Here is a 6,144-nt window from a genome sequence, read left to right on the forward strand (position 1 = left end):
CAGGCAACTACATTCAGATAACACACGGAACACAAATTATACGATTCTCTGTCAGTCACAATCTGTAAATATGTTTTATGTCATTAACGATATATAAAATACATTTTGTCATGATCAATATTAAAATGTGCATTTTGTGTCAATAACAGACTTGGAAATGTTGAATTTGGTCCCTGTCTCCATTCCTCCTGTAATCCACAACCAGCTCCTTTGTTTTTGTCACAATGAGGGAGAGGTTGTTTTCTTGACACCACTGTGTCGGGGTGATGACTTCTTCTCTGTCGGCTGCCTCGTTATTATTTGAGATCAGACCAGTCAGTGTAGTGTCGTCAGTAAAATTAATTAGCAGATTGGAGCTGTGGGTGGCGACACAAGTCATGGGTGCACAGAGTAAAGTAAGGGGCAAGAAGCCAACCCTGTGGGTGATGTGAGCTGAGGGTCAGAGAGAGAGAGAGAGGTGCGCGAGCCCATACTTACCACCTGCCGGCGATCTGACAGGAAGTCCAGGATCCAGCTACACAAGGCAGGGTGAAGGAAGAGGTCTCTGAGCTTCTTGTCGATACGTCACGCCTTCGTATGGCTACTGCTCTGCCCATGACTGCAAGGAACTGCAGAGAACATCAGAGAAACAAGCCTCCCCTCCATGCACTCTTCCTACACTTCCCCTGCCTCGGAAAAGCAGGCCATGTACTCAAAGATCCTCACAACCTGGGCATTCTCGCTGCAAACCCGCTCCCCCATCGGGGAAGAGATACAAAAGCCTTAAAGCGCGAACCACCCGGCTCAAGGACGGTTTCCTGTCTGTGTTTATAAGCCAAATGAATGATAAAATGGACTCGACCTCACAATGTAACTCGACGTGACCCTGCACCATATGTCTATCTGTACTGCACTTTCTCTGCAGCCATAATGCTTTGTTACATTGCTGTTTTGTCATTTTTATTTTTAGAATCTTTTTTACTAGTACATAATCTTCTACAGCTATAGAATGAAACAAGACTTCAATAGATTAATATGTATAAAATTAATAAAGCTGAAGAAAAAAACTAATCGTAAAATATGAATATGGAAAATATATATAGGAAAAAGAAGGAAAAAGGAACCCCATCTAACTAGGGGGGAAACCCGCTAACTACAAAAAAGGGGGAAAACCCCATTAAGAATCAACCCCCCGGAGCAATACGTTTAACCATCACCTAAATATAAAAATAGAATTATCAACCGCCATTTCATATTTATAAAAAAAAATTGGAAGGAAACCATATAGCATAATTCAAATTAAATGATAATATTTGGCAAAGAACCCGATCTTCTCTCAAAATCGAATCGAGGATCAAATGTTCTACTTCTAGTTTTTTCAAACTAAGACATAACATTCCTTGAGAAAACCATTCAATTAATGTAGGGGAAGAAATATCTTTCCATTTTAATAAAATAGCCCTTCTTGTCAGTAGCGTAACAAATGCAATTACTTGTTGATCTGAAGATGAAATACCCTGAATCTGATGTGGAGCTATTCCAAATAGAACAGTCAACTTATTAGGTAGTAAATTAATTTTCAGAGCTTTAGAACTTGTTGAAAATAAAGATTTCCAAAACGATTTTAATGATGGACATGACCAGAACATATGTGACAATGTAGCTACTTCAGTTTTATATATATCACAGCATTTGTCTTTACTAGAACTATTTTAGATAGTCTCTCCTTTGTTAAATAATAACGGTGAACAATTTTAAATTGAATTGGCACATATAGAAGAAGAATTTCCGTTTTTCAAAACTCGAAGCCAATCTTCATTAACAAAGGTCATATTAAGTTCACTCTCCCAATCTTGTTTAATCTTTAGTGATAGGTTTGCTTTTTGTAACAAAAATAAGTTATACATTCTGTTAATGGAAACTTTCTCGAAGGGATTCAATTTCAAAATGCTATCGAACAAATCAGATTCTTGTAAATATGGAAACTTAGGTAAACATTGTTGTAAAAAATGTCGAAACTGAACATATTGCAAAAAATGTGTATGAGCGAGAGGAAATTTGTTAATTAACTCTTCAAAGGTCATCAATCGACCATCACAAAATAACTCTGTAAAAGAATGGATCCCTTTATTTTTCCATAGGAGAAAAATGGGGACAGTTGTTGAAGGTTTAAATGAAATGTTTCGATACAAAAAACTGGACAACTAAATTGTTTCAAATTTTAAAAAAATTAAGAAACTGAACCCAAATCGGTAGGGATTGTTTAATAAACGGGTAAAGATATAAATTTGGAATTTTAGAGAGCTGTAAAGGTAATTGAGCTCCTAATATTGAAGTTAAATGAAATTGTTTAACAGCTTTTAATTACAAATCAACCCATAATGTTTTTTTGGTTCTTATCAAGCCAATATAACCAAAAACATAATTTTCTAATATTCACAGCCCAATAATACAGTCTTAAATGAGAAAGTGCAAGTCCACCATCGTTTTTTAGATTTTTGTAAATGATACTTATTAATTCTTGGTCTCTTATTGTTCCAAATAAAGGAAGAAATAAGAGAGTCAATTTGATTGAATTTTTTTTTTAGTTAAAAAGATATGTATACCAAACAAGGCAGTAAGGTGATTTGGGTCAAATTGGACCCTAAAAAGTTGTGAAAAGGTATGGAATACTTCCCGCCAAAACTTTTCAATTGTAGGGCAAAACCAAAACATATGAATTAAAGAGGAATCAGCAGAGTTGCATTTATTACAAAGTGGAGAAACATTCAGATAAAAACTGGACAGCTTCTGTTTAGAAATGTAAGCTCTATGAACCACTTTAAATTGTAGAAGAGAATGATGAGCACAGAAAGATGATTTATTAACCCGTTTAAGAATTTTATTCCATCTATCATCAGAAATCTGACAATTTAGGTAATCCACCCAAGCTTTTTTTATTTACTCTAAAAAGTCTTGTCTAGAATCAATCATCAAGTTATAGATACCGGTAATAGAACCATTAACAAAAGGTTTTAAATTTAAAATATGGAAATATGGAAACTTAGGTAAATATTGCTGTTAAAAATGTCCAAACTGAACGTTTGCTGAAAATGTGTATGAGCAAGAAAGAATTTGTTAAATAACTCTTCAAAGGTCATCAGTCGACCATCACAAAATAAATCTGTAAAAGATTGGATCCCTTTATTTTTCCATAGGAGAAAAATTGGGTCAGTTGTTAAAGGTTTAAAAAAAAAGTTTCGATATAAAAAACAAGACAACTTAAATTGTTTAATTTTTTTTAAAAAACGAAACTGAACACAAATCCGTAGGGATTGTTTAGTAATCGGGTAAAGAGTTAAATTTGGAATTTTAGAGAGCTGTATAGGTAAACTACTTAAAACTACTTAAGTAAACTACTTAAGAACTTTTTAAAAGCTATTATTAATGCTTTTTGAGAGAGTGATTTAGATGCATATCATATTTTTACTGAGTTAAGTATTGTATGTAATTAGTTTTGCTACAACAAGTGTATGGGACATTGGAAAAAATGTTGAATTTCCCCATGGGGATGAATAAAGTATCTATCTATCTATCTATCTATCTATCTATCTATCTATATCTATATCTATATCTATCTATCTATCTATCTATCTATCTATCTATCTATCTATCTAATGGAGCTCCTAAAATTGAAGTTAAATAAAGTTGTTTAACAGCTTTTAATTCCAAATCAACCCATAATGATGTTTGGTTCTTACCAAGCCAATATAACCAAAAACATAATTGTCTAATACTCACAGCCCAATTAAATTCACAGTCTTAAATTAGGAAGTGCAAGTCCACCATCTTTTTTAGATTTGTGTAAATGATACTTATTAATTCTTGGTCTTTTATTGTTCCAAATAAAGGAAGAAATAAGAGAGTCAATTTGATCGATTTTTTTTAGTTAAAAAGATATGTATATTTTCAAATATATAAAAATCTAGGTAAAATCATCATTTTCACAGCACGAACACGACCTATTAAAGAAAAAGTAAGTGGATTCCATCTAGAAAATAGTTGCTTCATGGAGTCCATTAAAGGAACTACGTTCGCTTTATAGAGATCTTTATATTTTTTAGTAATTATAATAGCTAGATATCTAAATGTATTAACAATTCTAAAAGGAATACCATCATATATACTAACATGGACATTTAATGGAAACAATTCGGTTTTATTTAAGTTAACTTTATATCCTGAAAATGTACCAAAATATTTAAGTGCTTCCAAAACATTAGGAATTGATTCCTCAAGACTTGATATAAAAACCAAAAGATCATCTACATAAAGAGAAATCTTATGTATGGTTCCATTCATAGAGATACCATGAATACATTTAGCTTCACGTAGTGTTATAGCTAAAGGCTCCAATACAAGATTAAACAATAAAGGGCTTAAAGGACATCCCTGTCTAGTGCCACGAGAAAGTGAGGAAAAAAGAAGACCTGCAGTTATTAGTAATGACAAGCTCAAGGGCGGCTTCCTGTCTGTGGTTATAAGCCAAATGAATGATAAAATGGACTCGGCCTCACAATGTAACTCGTCGTGACTCTGCACCATATGTCTATCTGCAATGCACTTTCTCTGCAGCCATAATGCTTTGTTACAGTTAATTTTTTTGTCGTATATCAGCTCAATGTACTGTTGTAATGTATCGATCTATGTTTATTAAAATGGGGAATTTGTTTATTATCATCACGTACTGAGCTACAGTGATAACTTTGCCTGACGTACCATCCAAATTCCCCATTTTAATTGTGTGGAAGTATTAGACAGACTGATTTTCTGCTCTGGAACCACAGAAGGAAACTGAACTGTTTTGATTTCTGAACTGAACTGGACTGTTGTCCAGACTTTCGTTATAGCTCGTGCTCTCTAACCCAGGCAGTGTCCTGGTAAACCTCTTCCCCGCCCTCTCCAAAGCCCCGACATCCTTCCGAGAATGGGGGCGACCAGAACTGCATGAAACACTCCAGATTTGGTCTAACTAGTTTTATAAAACTGTTGTTACGAACTGTGACGTTTTAGAAACGAACCAACAATAGAGTTCTCACTGGAGTCTGGTTTTGATGTTAAAACCACTTTCTTTATGAGTATCTACTTGTCATATAGTAACTTAACGAAGTAAAGGAAAGTTTACAATGTTAAGTGCATATATGTGTAAATATAACTCCCAGACTATCGAGCCTGAGGGAATAAAGCTCAGAGTCTTGAGATGGTAAAGTAGGAAAGTTCAGTAATCCACGGAATAAATGATGGGAGAGAGATATTTGTAATCCAGGGTGAAACGTAGAGAAAAGGCCGTTACTTCAAAATAACCGTCGACGAAGTTCTTATCCGTTGAATCCGTCCACATACGAGTTATCAGCGAAAGTGACCTGTCACAGGAATACCGTCTTCCAGGGGTTACCACACAACATACCCAGGCAAGGGTTAACACAAGATACTCCACAATCCATTCCTATGGATTATACGAAGTGACAGCCACACACATTCGTTGTGGTTCCGTGTACCGATGATCAACCCACTCTTGTGGGCATAGGAGAGTTCCAAGCCTCAGCTGCGACTAACTGAAGCGATCAGCTTTTCCAGTCTCTCTCTCTCTCTCTCTCTCTCTCTCTCTCTCTCTCTCTCTCTCTCTCTCTCTCTCTCTCTCTCTCTATCTCTCTCTCTCTCTCTTTAGACTGGCCGACTGCCTGTCTGCAGATCGCTCTCTCTCTCTCTTATGGTTCAGGCCACAGTTGGCGCCGTCAGCCTGTGACTGACGTCATAGCCACGCCCCCTTGGAGTCTGCGATCCCTCTGATCATCGACACTGTTCAGCAAATCTAATTAGCAGATTGGAACCCGACACTGCAGCCCCACAGTGCACTATGTACTGATTGCAAAGCTACGAAATTGCATGTGAATAGCCTCCCCTCCCCCAACTCAACTCTTTCTGCGTCAGCAGCTGACTGGGGCACCTTATATCTCGCTGCCTCCGCCAGGACATTAAACTGTGAACAACTGTGGTCAGGGACTGATCTCTGGGGTACTCCAAACGCTATCTCCTTCCAGTCTGAAAACGACCCACTCATCCAGCCACACACTACCGGCAGTTTATCATCTCCAACGAAAAAGCCTAATCACCTACTCCCGATGT

The sequence above is a fragment of the Hemitrygon akajei genome, unplaced genomic scaffold (genome assembly GCF_048418815.1).
Source record: "Hemitrygon akajei unplaced genomic scaffold, sHemAka1.3 Scf000045, whole genome shotgun sequence".
NCBI classification, from domain to species: Eukaryota; Metazoa; Chordata; class Chondrichthyes; order Myliobatiformes; family Dasyatidae; genus Hemitrygon; species Hemitrygon akajei.